Source organism: Crinia signifera, chromosome 12 (assembly GCF_055691185.1).
Source record: "Crinia signifera chromosome 12, ASM5569118v1, whole genome shotgun sequence".
NCBI classification, from domain to species: Eukaryota; Metazoa; Chordata; class Amphibia; order Anura; family Myobatrachidae; genus Crinia; species Crinia signifera.
The window spans coordinates 58868877-58890367 of NC_139228.1; the positions used below are offsets into that span (position 1 = coordinate 58868877).

A 21491-nucleotide genomic window follows, 5' to 3' on the forward strand; every position below is an offset into this window, starting at 1 on the left:
AGGTACTCAAAGTCATACTGTACCTGGAATTGCAAAAAAGCCCTTTCAATAGCATACTCACATTATCTACAAAACCCCTCTCAATCACATAGACAAAAATACCTATTATTAAAAACACATTTTAATGAATATCTGAATAGAGGAAAGAAATGCTTGTCTAATATAGATTTTAGATATCATCGTTTTGGAAATAAGTCCGGCAAATTGCTTACCAACCTGCTAAACGGCACTAGGCCTTCCGCCGTAGTACATCCTCTAAAACAAACAGATGGTTCGGTATTTATTATCTGGGCTCCCATGTTAAATGCACCCCATTTTTTCATACCCCTACTATCCAACTATGCATGGAGTTGATTTTATATAGTGTGGCGAGCGCAGTGAGCCATCGTGCCCGAAGCGTGGCGAGCGGACGTGGTCTCATAAGAAAAACGGGAGCCCAGATATTACATAAGTACCAATGGTTCTTATACAACTTCCAATAAGCAAATCGCTGAGGTCATGAAAGAATTTTATTTAACACTATACTCACATACTGAAAGAGGGCAACCAGCGGATAAACCCACACATATAGACATTGAACAATTATACTCTACAGTTTCCTTCCCTAAACTTCCTTCAGACAAGGTAGATAAGTTAACTGGACCAATAACTACTGACGAGGTTTCCCTCACAATAAAGTAATTGAAACAAGACAAAGCCCCTGGCCTGGATGGCTTTGGAAGCAGCTTTTATTCATTTCTGTTTCCACATCTCTTAGATCTGTTAACCAAGGCCTTTAATCACATACTTCAAAATGATAAACTTCCTACCCATTTTATTGCAGCCTATATTAAGACACTGCCTAAACCAGGGAAAGATTTGGCATTTCCGGGTTCTTATAGGCCAATTTCACTATTAAACCAATTACACCAATCCAGATACTTTCAAGGGATAAAAATTGCCCAATACGAGCTAAAATTATCACTCTTTGCTGAGGATATGATATTGTTCATCACAGAGCCTCAAACCTCCATTCCCAATATCCTTGCCTTAATAAACATCTTAATAAACATCTGGTTACAAAATTAATTTGGATAAATCAAAACGACTATTATTAGGGAATAGTAAATTAGCTATCTCCACAATCCCTATAATCACAAATGATATATAACATATCTGGGAGTGAACATTACAAAGAAAACGGAACATCTGTGTAAAGCAAATTTCTCCCCCGTTATTAACAAACTGACTTCTTTGATGGCAACATGGACCCCTTTACCTATTTCCCAACTAGTAAGGGCAGCGGCGGTTAAATCCATAATTTTCCTGAAGCTCTTTTATTTTGTACAAACGCTACCCATATCAATTAATAACAGAGACCTAATTAGGATCAACTCTGCAATTTCAAGATTTTTCTAGAAAGGCCATAGACCTAGTATTACGCTCTCGAAGCTAATACTTCCTAGAGCACATGGTGGACTTAAAATTCCTGAATACAAAACATATACTAGTTGTTGGAACGGTCTGTTTACACAGACTATATATTAGATGTAGCAAACTTTGCACCATACCCTCCCTCTGCCTTACTTCATATGAAAAAGGGTGACATACCTATAGTACAATCATCATGTCTAACGTCCTTTTTAGAGACACTTGTGGATGATCCTTAACAAGTTATTAAAAAAGGACTTCAGATATTCCCCATACCTATCCTTGTGGGGTAATCCGGAGTTCCAGCCCTCTCTTCACAACCCAATGATTAAATAATGGAGACAAAAGAGTCTGGCCCTGTTCAGCAAGGTCTTTGACCCAGGAAGAATAATTTTACCCTTCGACAGAATCAGTAGAGAGTATGATATCCCACGAACCCACTTCTATTTATATCTCCAGGTTATATCGTCACTATGCTCAGGGTCTCTCGAATATGTTACTCACCTTACTGAATCTAAGAAAAACGAAGAAATTTAAATTAAACCTACTATATCCTGTGCTGATGGAAGCTAAAATCAACCTCTGGAATTACTCTCATCAAATTACTGCAAAATGGACAGAGGACATCCCGGGCTTAATGTGTGTCCCAGAGAAAACAGTAGAAAAATATTGCTCTTACTCGAAATACTTGCAATCGGCCTATCTTCAAGAGACACACTTGAGGTCTCTGCACAGACTTCTCCTGCTCAACGAAAGCATATGGTCCCAGAAGAAACAGGTCACTGTTATAAATGCTCATTGGCCAACGCCAAGTATTTCCATTGCTTCTGGAGCTGCACAAAAATTCAAAGATTCTGGAACAAAGTTGTAGGTTTCTTGAACGCTACCCTGAATACTAATGTTAAGCCTTTGCCAGAAGTTTGCCTACTGTTCCATTTTGATAATTGGGATCTAGACCACCAAGGGCATAAGCATAGCCCTCTCCTGGTTACAGTCTTTACCATGGCCAAGAAGTTAATTCTCCCGCATTGGATTAAGAAATCAGCTCCCTCTCTACAGGACCTAAGACATAAATGTATCCAACTCCTCTACTTTGACATTAAGCTCCTAATAACAAGCGACTCAAAGACGGACAAACCTTTCCACAATAAATGGATCACCTTCATTCGATCGCTGGATGATATTTCGAGACAGCATGTGTTAGACTATTTTGACAGACACTTATGGTCTAAAGTTAGCCCCATTATTGAATCTGCTACTCCTAGAGGCTAAATGTGCATTATTCTGGGTGATCTATGTATACAGTATTATCATAACTCAGATAAATTACATCTACTTCAACACCTCACTGGGTTCAACCCCAAAGGGCATACACTACATCACAGAAGTGTTTTGAATAAATGCCCTCTAAGGTGGTAAGATGTCTACTCCAAATACTGGTATTTACCCAACTTATCTCCCCTTTTTCTATTAATACATCCTCCTACATTTACTCTGCAAGTATTACCTAACAACCAAGCAAACGGAGTGATCAGAAAGATATTGTATGTATTGATACACAAGACCAACTGCTTACTTAATAAACCCCCTTCCCCTCGCCCCTCTATGTGTCCATCTACGTGTGTAATTGTTGTAAATGTTTCCTTCTTTGTAAACAGACAATGTTAACTATGACTTGTTTTAAGATGAGCAAATGTATTTGTCAAACTTGAGTAGGTAAGACCGGAAGAATTTTACTGCTACTTTTGTGAAATTTATCACTATCAATACTCCCAGTGCCAATATCAATATTCAAAATGTTTAATTGCATTTGTGCTGTCACCATGCTGCCTAATTGGCCCCAATGTCTGTGTACTTCTCCATTCAAGGAGTCTTACTTACCCTTTTTTGAAAATCAATAAAAAGTTCTTAAAAAAAAGGCACATCTAATTTTCTTCCCCCTACCGGGAGGCATTTCGGGCCTTACATACAGATTGATGAGTGATACCATGACTTTATGCAGACTTACTGACTTTCTTAAATCCTTCTGAGGGAGGAGCGGACAGCCAAGTGTCCAAATGGACCTTTGGCAAATGTGGCCCCTAATAGATTTACCCCATAGTAATGAAAAATGGCAGTTGAGAGTAAATTTATTACTGGATTATACAAGCCACATGCAGGGCATTGTTGGTGTGGCTTATTGACACCCATGCTGCCTGGCGCTATCACAATGCTATTGTTGGGCACCATTTGTCTGCCCACATATGGTATCACTAGTTAGAGAAGACCATACACTTCTTGTTTTATACTTCTGGAATGCAGGATGCATTCCAAAGTTGGATTGTAATTAGTTGATGCGTTTCTTCCCCCAAAGGGGTTGCAGCTTCATCAGAGGCTGCTTCATAAATGTTCCCAGTCTAAATGTTTATATATTTGTATTGTTGGAGGACAATGATGCTCCTAGAGGGAAGCTACAGTGTCTACCAATAGTCCCAAATATTCCAGGAAAACCTAGAGCAGAATTTTCCAACCACTGTGCCGTGAGCAGTTCTAAAGTGTGCCCGCCAGAGTGAGTGAAGCATTTTAACTCTACACCCCACTGCACTCCCATTGGCATAAGGTTCTCATGTGTTCTGCAAGCAGATAAGCCTGGCACCGACTCTGTACTATACTATGTTCATCCTAGATACTTCGTTCATCCTAAGGAGGATGTGTTTTAGTTTTGTGTTCTATGGGGGACAGTGTGAATGATTGTATTTTTTTTTTTCATATGGGAGCAAACATGACTTTTTGTTCATGTGTGGACCAATGGGTTTGTTTTTTCTTGTAAGGTCCATTGTGTTTGTGTTTTTCCCCGTGTAGAAATGAGGGAGTGCCTTGGCAATGTCAACATCTTGTTCGGTTTGCCGCGAGTTGAAGAAGGTTGAAAATCATTGGCCTACTGTAGATAGATGTTGTCTGACTTCTGAAAGGTGTTCTATTAACCAAATTATAATGACTTCATGGGAAATGGGAGTTTGGGGGGGTGTCCTACTTTGTCCTTTATTTACAATGAACCACTTTGATAGAGTACTGGTGGTAAGTTCAATGTTTTAGCAATGCCCCTTTCTCTGCTCTTTTTTAAATTTGTTACCTGTGCATTCATAATACCGGCACAGACAGAATAAATGATTTCGCACTTTAAACTTTTCCTTTTCAAGACGGATAGCAGGGAAAATTATTCTAAACAAAATATTTGTTGCACAGACTCACGATGAATTATTCATAATTTACACTCTGCAGTCTTCATAGACACTATTCGTAAGATTTCTCTAGGTCCCTGGTTGACCTTTTTCATTTTATTTCCTGTTAGACATGCATTATAGATATAGATGGGTCTCTTAATGGCTCCGGTACAGATGGTTTGAATCACCTGGGAAATATTTAGGAGTTTAGACTTTGGGAAAATTTGTCTTCTGTGTTCATGCAACAGGCTACGTACAGAAATCCCATTGCTCTACAGCAAGAGAGAAAACTGCTGTATTTTAGTGAAGCTGTATTAAAGAGATCTCATAGATTGTAAGCTCTTTTGGTCAGAGGGGTTTTTTTTGGCCGTAGATTCAATTTATCAAATGCATTTCATTTGTATCACAATGTAAAGTATTGTTGCTATGGGCAACCAATCAGATACTATCTTTTAGATTCAAGAAGGTGCTAAATAAATAAGAATTAGATTCTGATTGGTTGCCCCTAGCAACATCCCATGTGAAATAAAACTCTCATCTCAGTAAATTTCCCCCTAAAAATGTTAGATATTTGCCAAGTCCTGTTTCCTCTCTCTGATTTTTTTAGGGAGAGGGGGTTTAAACTGTGGCAAAACCATCCTGTTCTGCATTGGTTTTCATGAAAAATGGTGAAAAATCATATTGTTGATAACAAGTTTTGTTCTTACATAGTAATAAATAGTAATATATTATCATTTATATCATTGATATTCTTTTTACATTCATTTACAGTCACTTTGTTATAATTGCATTTATAATAATTAGTGGCATATTTAGAATGGTTGCAGAGTCCCAGGCACGTCCACACCGTGCACTCTGCACCCATTTTTCTAATACTCACCCTCATGAGTCTAGAGGCAACAGTAGGAGCACGGCGGTATGGCAGGCATTTTACGGTGACCTGCACATGCACAGTGGTCTGAGCACTCTAGTGCAGCAGCAGCAATATGAGAATCGCCAGAAAAATTGCTGCCGCACCATTATAAAGCTACTAGATACGTGTACGTGAAAGCTACTGGATCCAGTAGCTTTCACGTACATTGGAAAAGACTCAATGTAGGTTCAAGGACCGTATGGCTGCACACAGATCTGCGATCAAAGCTGCTATATCTAGTGGTGTCAGCGAACAGCCTGTCACTAGACATTTTGCTCTTTTTAAACATCCTTTATCTAGTTTAAAATACAGAATGATTGACTGGGTAGCTCCGCTAAGATGTGGGGGTGATCGTAACCTAGCCCTGCTTAAACGTGAAAGCTACTGGATCCATCACCTCAATACCATTAGCCCCAAGGGGCTTAATGAATACTTATCATTGTCCTGTTTTTTATTGATTATTCTATTATGCAGTTCATGGTATCTATATCGCATTATAGTATATTTTTCTTCTTTTTTCTGCAATTATGAGTAGTTATTATTTTCTTACTACTTAATTACATTGTTTTGATGTTTTCCTATACTATGTATTTTTGATATTGCGCTTATTCCACTTTTTGCATATATATATTTATCCGTGTATGTATGTATTTATTTATATGTTATGGCTGACGGTTGCCGGGGATACCGGACGGCGTCCCTTTGCTCCATACGTCATGGTGGCTGGTTGCCAGGTTACGCCGTTGTGCGTCCTGGCGCTCCGTGCGCTCCCCCCGCCCTCTTCTTCTGACGGCGAGTGTGGAGCGCGGCTGCCGGCGTGGTGTGGTCACGGGGTGATTATGTTATTTAAGGTGAGTGTTTTTACTGTATGTCATATCCTGAAGACGGTATAATAAATTACCGAAACGTTGATAAGACTTATATATATATCTAAAACACCTCCACTTCGGACCGGCACTCAGCGGGCTTTTCACTCAGTCAATAAAACGATGTAACACTCACTTGCAAAGTGCGTATTGACTGAGTGAAAAGCCCGCTGAGTGCCGGACCGAAGTGGAGGTGTTGTATACAAATTGTACGGTCAAGGCACCACGGCAGCTGCTATTAAGTAAGGAGAGTGCCAGCTACTCGAGTGGATATATATATATATATATATATATATATATCCAATATTGCCCGGCACTCCACAAGTCCTGTATTGTGATAATCACCCGGTGCCTTCCTTTCAGAACCCGCAGGTCCCAGTATACATACGCTATATTGATCAGGCGGCACTCCCGGAATTTTGGTGAAAGCAAAAAGTGGTTTTAATGCTCCTACATGTTTCGGGCGTCAGCCCGTCCTCAGGGAACAATTCTATACACACAGTGCAAACAATTTATAGTGCAGTACAAAGAGAAAAAAACAACTCCCCCTTCCGGCTGGTTCCCGCCCTCAGACACTTACCCGCGGCCGCCCGGCCGGTCCATCCCCGTTCGCCATGAAGACGCCGTGCCATACTGTAGGGAGACGATCTAGAGGACCCCGTCACTTCCGGCTTCATCCTCTGACGTCTTTCCCCCTTCTGCACCGCGCTCGAGGCTTCCGGGGTTCCAAGCCTCGTTTTGGTTGCCGCTGTCCCTGTCAGGGGGCGTGAGCCTGCGAAATGTAAACAAACAGTGAGAAAAACATCGTTGCAACAATCTAAATCAGTGACATGATTAAGAGACTTAAATAAAGCCATATAAGAGGCCAATAAACTGGCCATTTAAAACACATCTAAAAATACAAAAGTAAAAAATATTTTTAAAAAAAGTACAGAATCGCGGGGCCTCTATTATGGTATCTCAAATATGAAATATAATGTATCAAATATAAAATGACAATTTAAACTCATATGTTAGTTTATATATTTAGATAATTAGAGGGCCAGTTATCTACTACGTCTTTCCAAAATCGTTACTGTTATTATATTTTCAAAGAAAGCTTTGTAATCCATGCTGTTCGTTTAAGCCTCTAGGGGCAATTGTGTCCAACCTGAAAATCCACCTAGCCTCCGCTTGCAAAAGGAGCTTCCCCCTATTCCCTCCCCTCGTTGTGGGTGGTATATGGTCCACTATTTTTGACCTAATACTAGCTATGCTGTGTTTCAAAAGTGCACAGTGTCTAGCAACTGGCTGCTCGCTGCTGCCTGTGCTGAGCGCCTGTCTAATGGCATGGCGATGGTTTGCCATGCGCTCTTTAAATTGGCACTCTGTCTTGCCCACGTAGTACAAACCACATGGGCAAGACAGGACATACACTATGAATCGGGTGGAACAGGTCACGGAGTGTTTGATGGCAATTTTGCTACCATTATGTGGGTGGTTGATGGTACTGCCAACAAGCATAGAGCTGCAGGTCGTGAACTCATCATGCAAAGGCATATCCAATCATATAGTCAGGACATATTTAACAGGTCAGAACCAGTTGGCCAATCAGAAATAGCTGGCACCATGCACAGATACACACAGTCGCCAGGAGAGCATAGTGCAGGAGATTGCTCCCCTCCATTCCTTTCATTTTTTCAACACAGTCTACCCTATGTCAGTCGACATTGGACCACAGTAGACTGTAATGTTAACACAGCATTGCCTATAGCACAATTAGACTGTCACACAGACCGGCGGTTGAGCCGATCATCTAGCACACACACAGCACGTAACACAGCTATGCCCTAATTATCTTACACACTCGTAGGTATTAACACAGTGCTGAGTACAAGGCACCTGTACACATTACATACACGTTCACGCTGTTTGTTAGAATGTTTTATTGTATATATTTGTTAGATGCTTTTTTTCAAATGTCCGTTTGTTTATTTCTCGTTACCTAGGTAACGAGGAAGCCGCGTCTCCAGCCCGGCCCACGGAGCGGCTCAGCTGACACGACAGCTTCCGCCCACGTCAGAGGTCTGGTGAGAGAGACAGGAGACGGGACAGAGGGAGGAGATGTCAGCGTGCAGCACGTGCACGGCGCTGGTGGGAGGCGGCAGTTGCACACACTAAGGTATTTATTCTGCGTTTTCACATTGTATTGCACTTGTTTGTTTTGGCTTGAGAAAGGGGGTCATCCCCGAAATGTTGCCTCATTTTGCACAATAAACCGTGTTATGGTTTAAATTGTTTACACCGTCTCTGAGTGCCGCCTACCTCGGACATATATATATATATATATATATATATATATATATATATGTATATATGTATGTGTGTAGGTATAGTCCCAGGAAATATCAAACTAAAAGTGCAGGTACCACACCCCTTTAGCCACCCATAGCCCATAACCATGCTCACTTTCACGCCCACATCCACGCCCCTATTGATATGAACTGGAGATGCATTGATATTGTTTCATATTTAAAAGGTGGTTGTTTTGAATCGAGTGTCACGGAACGCAGCGATCCAAAACAAGAGGCTGAAAGATTACTATTACAACGTATTAAAACCAGGTAGTTATAGCGGTGTTGATAAATAAATTGGTACTTGTTTCCTAGCACGGCCACAATGATCATGATCGTGGGCATTGTGAGGAAAAATCGGGGGCATCGCGGCCATCGCATGCACTCAAAAATCGGGTGCGATGGTACAGACGCGATGCCTGCGATTTCCCCATAGGGAACAATGTTAAATGCATCAATTTACCCGCGATGCCCCCGATTTTCCATAGGAATCAATGTTAAATGGCTCAATTGACCCAATTCATCATAGGAAACACTGGTAAATGGGCCAGAAACCCAAAAAACACAGCTGAACAGTGAAATGTCCCCCCAAAAGTAGTTGACGCCACCCCACGATCAACGCGAACCCGAAGCGTGGCGAGCGCAGCGAGCCCACGAGGGGCGGCGGTACGCGTCCTCCGACCTTTTCATACCCCCACTATCCACGTCGGCGTGGAGTTGAGAATAGAATAGTGTGGCGAGCGCAGCGAGCCACCGAGCCCGAAGCGTGGCGAGAGCAGCGTGCCCCGCGAGGGTACGCGGATACCTGTGAAGCCCGCGAAGGGACGCGTTTACCTGTGAAGGTATCCGCCTCCGCTCGCCACGCTTCGCCGACGTGGATAGTGGGGGTATGAAAAGGTCGTAGGACGCGTACCGACGCCCCTCGCGAGGTCGCTGCGCTCGCCACGCTTCGGGTTCGCGTTGATCGTGGGGTGGCGTCAACTACTTTTGGGGGGACATTTCACTGTTCAGGGGTGTTTTTTGGGTTTTCTGGCCCATTTACCATTGTTCCCTATGATGATTTGGGTCAATTGAGCCATTTAACATTGATTCCTATGGGAAATCGGGGGCATCGCGAGTAAATTGAGGCATTTTCACATTGTTCCCTATGGGGAAATCGGGGGCATCGCGTCTGGACCATTTAAGCCTTTTTTAGCCGCATACGACGCGACCGACGCGATATTTACTTTTTACAATGCATTTCAATGGGAAAATCGGGGGCATCGCGTCGGTCGCGTCGTATACCACTAAAAATGACACCCGATGCCCACGATTGTGGCCGTGCTAGGAAACAAGTACCAATAAATTTAAAAGAACCGACATAAGAAAATGTTTTCAAGAGCAAGACACATATACACATATACATTGCACAAGCTGGCGAGAAAAAACTATAAAAGGAATATGATCTGCGTATCGGGGTTAAATCAACAGTGGCAATGCGATTTGGTTTCGCTCATAGACCTGTGAAAGCACAACGATGGTATTAAATATATATTAACTATCATCAATACTGTATATTCAGTAAGAGGGCCTGGGCTGAAAGTCTGCCCGCTAAGAATGCTACAACAGTCGCTAAGGCTTTTGAAAAAATATTCCAACAGGGGGATGTGCCGAAGAAGCTGCAAACCGATAACGGTAAAAAGTCCTAAAAAAGTTGTTAGAAAAATTTTGAATACATTTCACAACCAATAATGATGTGAAAGCCGCTGTTATAGAGCGCTTCAATAGGACATTGAAAACAGGAATGTGGCATTATTTCACGGCAAAGAATACCTACAGATATTTGGATGTTTTACAAGATTTCATAACCAGTTATAATAGCACTTACCATAGAACGAAGTGCGCTCCAAGTTCTGTGAATGACTTTAACGCTTGGAGAGTCTTCAAGGCGAAGTACGGTGATTACTTTAAAAGTAAGAAAACACCCGTTTGTTTAGAAATCGGTGACCACGTCCTAATTTCCAAATATAAGGACATTTTTCAGAAAGATTACTAACAGAATTTTTCTGAGTTTATATTTGTAATACACGGCGTAAACCCTAAAGGGTTTAAGCCGCTTTACAAGCTGGAGGACCTCTACGGTGAGACCATAACTGGTAGATTTTACCCAGAAGAGTTACAAAGCATACCAAAAACTATAATAGGGTTTACAAAGTGGAAAAGATTTTTAAAAATAAGATGGTCAGAGGACGGAAATACGCATTAGTTAAGTGGCGCAGATACCCTGCAAAATTGAACAGTTAGGTCGCCGCATTGGCGCTAAAGGATATATAAACAAAGGGAAAGATGGATGACAAACCGTTCTACATAACGTTGCTGAGTAACGCCTCAGCCGATACCTTTCCACAAAACAAGATTTCTGAGTATACGACAAAACTGGCAAAGCCGATAAACTTGGCGAATGAGAAGTAGCTCTTACAGAAATACAATACCCCCACACCTGGAATAAAATCGATGTACACGATTGCTTGTTGAAGATAACAAGGTGGGAAGGCCCCATCGGTGCGGCTACGAGAGTATGCGTTAAACCGGGGTTTTATGAAACTATGGAAGCGATAATTGATGCATTTAATGCTGAAATTGGATGGCATAAACTGGATGGGGTTTTAAAACCATGGTACGAACCGCTTGAATGATCTGTATTCTTCAACAATAAGACTATGTACCATATCACAGCCAACCCTAAACTGACTACAATACTGGGTTTACAACCTAAAACTAATTCTTTAAAACCATGCGCAGACATCAACGGCGGCCAATATACGCTGTTTGTGTACACAGATATTATCGAACATCAGAGGGTCGGTGATAGTTATGTACCACTGCTGCGGACTGTTGAAATAAAGGGTCAAAACAATGAGATGGTCACTATATGATACGAGAAGCCTGATTACGAGCCGTTGTTCAAAACGCATTTTGACACTAGAGCCATAGAGATAAAAAACGACCAGAACCGAGAACATTTCATTTAAGTTTGGGAAAGTGAATGTGAAACTACACTTCAGATGCCGCAAAGCCGAATTTTATTAAATAGCATGGTCACCGTAAAAATTATGGAGAACCGGCGCTCTACGCGCAATATTATAAAACTCAAGCCGGCAGCGGTTTACCCGGCTTTCACATATATGTACGGCTGCGGGTTAGGCTGCATTTTCCGAAGCCTGTTCAGAAAAGCAGTGCCTCTTTTCTGAAGAGGTCTGGAGTTGGCAAAACCTCACGTGAAGAATGCCACGCGCAATATAGCAAAAGATGTCACAGGCCAAGCCACAACGGCCGTTGTGAAAAGATTACAGAAGGCGAATCAAGCGAATCAAGATGGATCCAGGTAAGTTTATACGAGGAAAGCGGGCAGGAAAAAGGAAAACTGAAGCGCTCAACACAACTTCTGCCTTGGTGCATGCCCCTTTTACACAAAAACCGGAGCAAGCGCAACTTAGATAAAAAAAGGAAGCCGAAGAGAAGGGTTGGCAATATTTTTTAAGGATGTCTTTCATACACAATGAATCCAGGGAAAGCGCAAAATATGAGCTTCCTTTTTGATGTGCCCCCAACGCAAACCAGCATAGAGAAAAGTCTATACGTGGAAGTTTAACCTTTAGCGGCATTATCTGAGACCACTCCACAAGAATTCTACATAGCGGCCAGCAGCGAACACTACTACGACCTGAACAACATGTTGCTTTACGTGACCTGTAAGATCGTACGGGCTGATAACGCGGCAATACCGCAAGCAGCACGGGTTGCCCTTATTAATTATCCAATAGCGACTTTATTCAGCAGGTGGATGTTTCTTTGGGCGATAGGCTCATATCACAATCCAATAATCTTGACGCCTATAGAGCGTACATCGAGACCATTTTGAATAATAGCTCAGACGCTTTATCCACAAAACATACAACGGGATTGTTTTACAAAGATGTGGCTGGAGAACACAACACCAGAACCCTGGATGGCCTAAATACAGGGTTTATAAAAAAAGCAAGAGCAATGGAGCAAAGTCAAACAGTGGAACTACTGGGCCCGCTGCACTGCGTTCTTTTTCATCAACATACTGTAAGTTGATCTTAAACGCTGTTGATTTGAAGATAAAACTCAATAGAAACAAAGACTCCTTCTGTTTAATGTCCATGGAAGCGGACCCCTTTAAATGAAGCGCTCTATAACAGCGGCTTTCACATCATTATTTGTTGTGAAATGTTGTATTCCAAATTTTTCTAACAACTTTTTTAGGACTTTGTTTAGAAACTCTTTACCGTTATCAGTTTGCAGCTTTTTCGGCACATCCCCCTGTTTAAATCATTTTTCAAAATCCTTAGAGACTGTTGTAGCGTTCTTAACGGGCAGTCTTAATAAATCGATGATAGTTATTTATTTATTATTTATTTATTTGCAGTTTCTTATATAGCGCAGCAGATTCCGTTGCGCTTTACAATAGTAGACAGTGATAAAACAAACTGGGTAACAGACAGACTTGGAGGTTAGAGGGCCCTGCTGTAAGCTTTCAATCTATAGGGACATAGGAGGGAAGCACAAGGACAGGCACCAGTAATAGCATAGCAGTCCCACCAAGTTACAAGTCCAGAAGGGAAGCTATATAATACATAAGTGCCTCAGAGGGTTATGCGTGTAGAACTTAAATATGATAGGCTTGCCTGAAGAGGCGAGTTTTCAGGGAACGCTTGACAGTTTGGAGGCTAGCGGAGAGTCTAATTGTGCATGGAAGGGCATTCCATAGGATGGGAGCAGCCCGATGAAAGTCCTGTAATAGTGAATGGGAGCTAGTGATCCGCTCAGATAGTTAATATATATTTAATACCATCGTTATGCTTTGACAGGTCTATGAGCGAAAACAAATCGCATTGCCACGGTTGATTTATCCTGACACGCAGATCATATTCCTTTTATAGTTTTTTCTAGCCGGCTTGTGCAATGTATATGCGTCTTGCTCTTGTAACCATTTTCTTATGTCGGTTCTTTTAAATTTATTTTTAACCGCTTCATAATATTTATCAACCCTGCTATAACTACCTGGTTTTAATACGTTGTAATAGGAATCTTTCAGCCTCTTGTTTTTGATCGCTGCGTTCCATGACACTTGATTCAAACAACCATCTTTTTAATATGAAACAATATCAATGCATCTCCAGTTCATATAAATAGGGGCGTGGATGTGGGTGTGAAAGTGGACATGGTTATGGGTGGGGAAAGAGGCATGGTACCTGTCACTTTTAGTTTGATATTTCCTGGGACTATACCTACTTATATATATATATATATATATATATATATATATCAAACACCCACTTGTGGTATGGCGCCTAAATTATATTTATATCAAGTCCATTAAATATGATGATCCAATATAGAATGAAGTGAAACTCTTGTTATCTTCCAGAAATTGTTTTATTGTTCCTCAAATAATCACAGGAAACAGGTAAAGCACACCCAACGCGTTTCGTCTAGTAAGACTTCATCAGGGGAACATAGTATAAATCTAAAAATACATAAGTACTGAGTTTTAATACAATGCAATAAAAAAGTGCATGGAACCTAAAAATATGTACATATATGAATTAGAAAATGTGTTAATAATATAAGTTTTAGAAGAAAGGGAAGTGTAATAAGTATCCTACCATTAAAATATTTGAAGACTACTTGTCTTCCCCAGTGGTATGATATCCAACAATATCCTAAAATGAGGTATTCACATGAGTAAATATTTGTACTTTTTTACACATAGTTGTGACTTCATATAAACACAATGGGGCAGATGTATTAAGCCTGGTGAAGAGATAAACTGGAGATAAAGTGGAAGGAGATAATGCACCAACCAATCAGATCCCAACTGTCCTATTTCAAACACAGCTGATTGGCTGGTGCGTTATCTCTTCCATGTTATCTCCACTTTATCTCCAGTTTATCTCTTCTCCAGGCTTAATACATCTGCCCGATTAACACATACCCAAGAAAAGGTGTAGTGATCTCTCCTCGTAAATTAAGCTGGAATTACTGTCTACAATTATAATATCACAGTATTAATTAAAACTATATACAAAAAATATACATATATATATATATATATATATATATATATATATATATAAAAAAAAAAACATTTGTACTTTTTCTTTAAGAACAAACATATAGCATTTAGTCCTACAGGTACAAAATCCTGGAGCATCACTATCTACCTCTTTCTAGAAAGTCCTACAGATGGGGCAGGTCCCATCTTGGCAGGGGATGGCGCTGGCGTCGCCAGCCGCCATCCCCCGCCAGCGCCATGACGATGGTGAGAAGGGGACGCGCGCGCACGAGAGGCGCGCGCGTCCCCTTCCGACGGCGCTTCCATCCGTTCCCCCGGGTCCCCGCCGGCTTGCCAGCGGTAACCCGGGGTCCCCGCCGCCTGCCCGCATCCCCCCTAACCCCCCCTAACCCTGTCCGTCTCCCTGAGGCGGAGACGGACAGGGTTTCCGTCGCGCTGGCGACGGAGACTGAGACGCGCGTGCGCGTGAGACGCACGCGCGTCTCAGTATATTCGCTGGCGAGGCTGCTGGCGGGTCGCCAGCGGGGATTTTCTGGCGATCCGCCAGCCAGGATGGGAAGTGCCCCATCTGTACTTCAACTGGGGAAGGTGGCTGAATGAAGGATTGACCTGGAGGGATATATATAGTGGGTGGTTGATGACCTCACTTCCTCTAAAAATTGATTGGCTAGCAGCTTAAAAAGCAAATTAATAAAAAATTTAAATTATACGGTCCAAGACTATTGTTAATTCTCGATACATCCTTATTATTATTCAGTATCAGAGATCTTTTAAATGTTTCTTTTGTATATACTTTTAATTAATTCTGTGATATTATAATTGTAGACAGTAATTCCAGCTTAATTTCCGAGGAGAGATCGCTACACCTTTTCTTGGGTATGTGTTAATGTTTTACACAACTATGTGTAAAAAAGTACAAATATTTACTCATGTGAATACCTCATTTTAGGATATTGTTGGATATCATACCACTGGGGAAGACAAGTAGTCTTCAAATATTTTAATGGTAGGATACTTATTACACTTCCCTTTGTTCTAAAACTTATTTTATTAACACGTTTTCTAATTTATATATGTACATATTTTTAGGTTCCATGCACTTGGGTGATCAAAACACCTTTCAAATATCTTTAAATCTCCGTGTTAATAAATAAAACACACTAAGAACGGTATGTATTATAATATATATATAGAAAAAAAAAGACTACACATATATGTTTGAAGGCACTTTTTAGACTCCCTGAAGGTACACTTACCTCAATTAAAATAATTTTTTCACTTCCATTATACACACTTTTCTTGTCGTTTTCATCATCACCATCTTTTGTTCTCTTTTTTCTACTTCTTCTCGGTAAAGGTTTTTCTGGAAAACCTTTTAACCTTATAAGTGAAGCCTTTGTATGTGAAATATATTTTTATGAAAAAAAGTTTTTGTATATTTTTTATTTTTTTATTGCATTGTATTAAAACTCAGTACTTATGTATTTTTAGACTTATACTATGTTCCCTCTGATGAAATCTTGCTAGACGAAACGCGTTGGGTGTGCTTTACCTGTTTCCTGTGATTATTTGAGGAACAACAAAACAATTTCTGGAAGATAACAAGAGTTTCACTTCATTCTATATTGGATCATCATATTTTATGGACTTTATATAAATATAATTTAGGCGCCATACCACAAGTGGGTGTTTGACTCTTGTGTTCGTCCCTTAGCCCTCTAGGGACATTGTGGTAAGGCAGCCAACCGTGAAAGGCCTTCTTTCATATAGCGCGATTGGATTATTGGTCTGTGTATATATATATATATATATATATATCTATACAAAAAAGAAGAACGATTGGAGTGCACAACCTAATCCTTACAGTGTACCTCCCAGCTTGTAAACTAATAAAACCAGAAATACATTCTGAAGATCGTTTCCTTGTGTTCAATGTTTAATGTGTTCGCAATAATCATGCACAGTCTTTTTCAAGATGAATCGTCTTTTTATTGCATAAAAAAACCGACGCGTTTCGTCACTAAGACTTCATCAGGGGTAAAACTGGGAATGGTACAGAAGAGAAGAGAGGGATTTTATGATCTTCATAATCAATTCAAAAAATTCTAAAACGTATTAATTCATATATTAATATGTTACATACCCAATCAAAAGATTATATGAGCAGCAGTCCTAGAGAGAGTCTTTGCTGATCGCTGTGGTTTTTTTTATTCATACGTTTAAAAACATATCTAAAAATGATAATAATAAAAATTAGTCTATAGTAAAGAAAGAAGGAGGAGCTGGCAATGGGAGGGATCTGATGGGATTTTTAGTAATCTGCTTACCAGTATAGTATTCTGGAAGTGATAGACCAATTTAGTGTAATTCTGGATATTTCCGGGATAAATAATCAATTATTATCCAAAAAAGAAGAAAGTGAATTTCTGTATATGAACAAAATAATAGTGGGCATATATAAGGACTTACAGCAATTTCAATACATAGGTCCATTAAAAATGACATCAATGTTTTTTTTTTTTTTTTGGTTATCTCATATTTAATGAGATTGCAGATATTGATTTCAGTCCTTAAAATAGGTTTTTAATTTAGTTCCCTGAAATATTTCTATGGGGCATACTGTGGTGCCTGTTATTGATCAAACATAATACTTATCAATACTGTAATGTGGTTTAAATGATATATCACACATTCAAATCCACTATAACTATGATATTATATACACAGTGTGGCCTCCAGGTGTAATTCAAACAGTGTATTCCTTCATACAATGTGCAGCATTAACTTTATGAAGCACTCTGCAAAAACTGCAGTCTCTAATATATTGTAACAGAGTGTGTCCTAAATGATTCATTATATGTTTTAATTGACTATATAATTTAAATGATACATGCACAGTACAACTTGAAAGTTTGTTTCCATCAGTATTGTTACATACAAAACATAGCAATATGCACAATTTATCTTACCAGAACACTCTCAGTGACAGCCACCCAATTCAGCATTCAGAAATGGAATGATACTGAGAGGCTGAGTGGCTGGTTATTTATAACAATAGAGATAATAGACACTTCCTGTTAAGATAAATGCTTTTATTGGCTATATAATCGCTAATATAAGAATGTGGAGGACATATTCCGCTCGTTTTTTCTATTTCCGCATGGTATAGTTATTTCTTCTGGATTTAACTGTCCTTAATACCGCTACTTGATGTTAATTGATTAGAAAAAGTAGTTTGGAACGCACGCCGATTTCATTTCTCGCCCCTGATGAAGTCATGATTATGACGAAACGCGTTGGACCCTGTCATCATATGAACTGAACAACTAATAAGAGCTGTATTCATTGTTCATCACATGTATCTGTATATTACCTGATTACAGGTTTTTTATATATCTGTATATTCTATTAAATATCAATTATTTTAAATTGTCTTACATTCTGAAGCGCTCTCTGAAACTCCTTTTCTTTACATATATATATATATATATATATTTATATATATATATATATATATTTATATTGGCAGTGTCCGCACTCAATTGTTCATGTTTTCAAACGGGGGTGCTCCAACAGATGACTAAACATCAATGGTATATTAAGAGAAGAAATGGGCACTCACCAATCAGCAACAAAGATTTAATGTCGATACAAAAAGGTACATCCGACGTAACGTGACATTTCGGTCTAGTATAGACCATCATCAGGAATATGTACAGCAAATACAATCAATCTCATGATCAGGACAGGCAACCTGGTATCCATCCTCAATATATATATTTGCTGTTGTTTATGCATATCATGAACATCTAAATGAGCTGTGCTTTACTGTTCCACTGCCCATTTCTTTAGCATCTGACACTTAGAAATTCTATGTGTAGCATTTCCACTTATCGGGTAAAAAACAATTTGAGCTTTCTGGTCTGATGAAATGAATGCTTCATCCTGGCTCACACAATCTGTAAAAATGTAATGAAGTATATGCTGTAAGCTGTGTTTTGTCTGGCTGATAAAACATACTCAGGGATACCCAGTGATGAAACGGGGCTGATTTTTTTTAGCGGGCAAGAAGCTTTCTGTATTAAGTGTTTCTGCAAAAAGTCACCGTAAGCAGTCATATTTTATCATCATTTATTATTTCTGTATATTACAAATCTCCTATCAGAGTTGCACTTCTTGTGGAGAGTTTGGTAGTAATTGATATATCACTTTAATTCTGCTACAATGTGCATATATATATATAACGATTTGCTGGTCAGGCACTCCCAATGAGAAGCTGTAGGGTCCGGTGCCTTCACAAAGAGAATAAATGTAGCAGGAGAAGGTGCGGCACATTTTTTTCAACATCTTTAATGCCATGCTATTCCCGAGGTAGAAACTTAAAGGATTGGCTGGTTAAAACTGATCTCTCAAAAATTAAACACAAACAAGTGTCACAATCTTTTTTGATTACAGCCCCTTCGGGATGCACCCGCTGTGGATGTGTTACCTGCCAATTCATGTTGGCAGGTACATCTTTTCCCCATCCCCATACAGGGAAAAATATTCCCATTAAACATCATGTCAACTGCGATACCTCCTTTGTGGTGTATCAAATTTTATGCCCATGCGGTTTGTCCTATATCGGGAAAACCGAATGTAAATTTAAAGAACGGATGGCAGCTCACCGTTCTGCCATCCATAAAGCGTTAACATCAGGCTCTAGCCACTGCAAAGCACCCCTTAACGTCATTGCGGTATCGCATTATTGGCACCATTCCATGGTCCATCAGAGGGGGAAATCGCTCTCAAACTGGTACAGTGTGAAGCCAAATGGATCCATAAATTGGATGTCATAGCACCCAAGGGTCTAAATGAAATGATTTCCTTTGCATGTTTTCGCTAACCCTGCTTCCGTCCAAGTTTGTTGTTGTTATGGTATATCCATTTCATTGAAGTTACACGCTGTATTCTGCTCATGCATCTATAGTAAGCTGTACCGCACTATGTGCCGTGCATATAGCTGATATGCTGACTTATTTTGTTTCTATGTTGTTCTGACAGCTCGCTCTGTTCTCTCTTCTTTGACAGTTTCCATGGTGATAGGGTACACAGAATTGACGTGCATGACGCGGATGCGCCATGACATCATCATCAGTGGCGGCTTCCGGAATGACGCTGTGTCCTGTCCGGCGCCGTCTAGCACTGTTCACATTGTATTGCATGTTATATATAAAGGTATGTTTTTACACTGTTTGCACTTATGAAAGACTTGAAAAAAGTTGTTTAATACAACTGAAACCTTGTCCACCTTCATGGCTCGTTGAGTATTTATTTCATTTAAACCGAGTTCCGCACCTTCTCCTGATATATATATATATATATATATATATATATATATATATATATATATATATACAGTATATGTAAAGAAAGTTTCAGCCGTGCACAGCCTCTGCTTCTATTGTCCCAATTTCTACGTCTGCAGCTCTTTCTCCGCAGAGCACGACCACAGCTCCAAGCCCAAAGTGATGTGTGTAGAAATTAGTGAAAAAAGCACAAGTGAGCAGTGGCATCACAAAAAGTTTACTAATATAAATAGCTCACATACATAGAGGTTAAAAATGACGTGCTTGCCAGCTCAGATATCAGATCCACAACGTAGCCACACCAACGGAAGGGACCGGGACCAGTCCTACTTCTGAGGATCGGGACGTGCTGTCTGGAGGCCACGCCCAACGTGTTTCATCACAACAGGAATTACATACACTGGATAAGATGAATTATTGGTGTTTATTTAGCAGCAGGTATACAGCATACCAGGTAAACAGCACAGGCAAGCATGGCTACAGCATTGCAGCATTCAGGCGTCACAGCATAGTGTAAACTCCTCACAATGTTCCAGTGGACCCTACCGTAGCCCACACCCCTGGCCTATCACCTGGATGGCTATTCCATCATCAGGAACAATGATATCCGGCCCTGGAAACACTTATATCAGGAAAGCACAGGTGCTGCAAATCAGTCCAACGCCAATCACATCAGTTAAGAAACCTGGACCGGATCTAATTTTCCTCCTGCTGCTGCATAGTCTATATTTTTCACATTATCCTCATGTGGCGAGGGGCACCAGCAGCAGGGGAGGCGGTGGGGACACGGGGGTGCTCCTTAGCCATGGGGTGCGCGAGCGTCTCATGCACACATGCCCCCTGACGGGAGCTGGCCGGGGCTGGTGAAAATTTCACCAGCCCCTGCCTGGATGAGCCTGGCTCCATCTGTAACAGTGAAGTAGCATCAAACTGATATATTTCAACTTGAGTTTCAGTTAAAGAATTAAAGAAACCTTTAGATTAAAAAAAATGTTTTAGTCTAAATGTAAAACTTAATTCTCAGAAGATTCCTCATCTGTGACGTTGCATTTGTGTCATATATATTCTCAGGTCAAAGACAACTGTCTCCATCTTGCAGACCCATCCCTGCATATCGAGCAGCACAGACATTATAGCTTCTCTAGAGATATGGGCTAAGTGAATTTGGAAAGATTAAAAATGAATTGTGCTCTGAATAACATATCCGGGTAACATTCAAAACCATCTCTTGTATTCAGGCCAAGGGATAATGAATGATAATCCATCTGATCATTCTCTACACGTAAATGGAATAGGGCACAGAAAAATATATTTCAGAAGGGAAATACAGAGCCAG

The 21491-nt window shown here is 40.3% G+C and overlaps 1 long non-coding RNA gene across 1 annotated transcript in view; it reads left to right on the forward strand.

Annotated features, from left to right (window-relative positions):
* The window catches only part of LOC146050079 (uncharacterized), a 149839-nt gene extending 129849 nt beyond the window's left edge, over window positions 1-19990 (forward strand). Inside the window, exons 2-3 of the long non-coding RNA XR_014466258.1 lie at window positions 8381-8553; window positions 19878-19990. This is a non-coding gene — a long non-coding RNA (uncharacterized LOC146050079). The remainder of the gene's footprint in view (window positions 1-8380; window positions 8554-19877) is intronic.
* Window positions 19991-21491: the final 1501 nt, after the last annotated feature.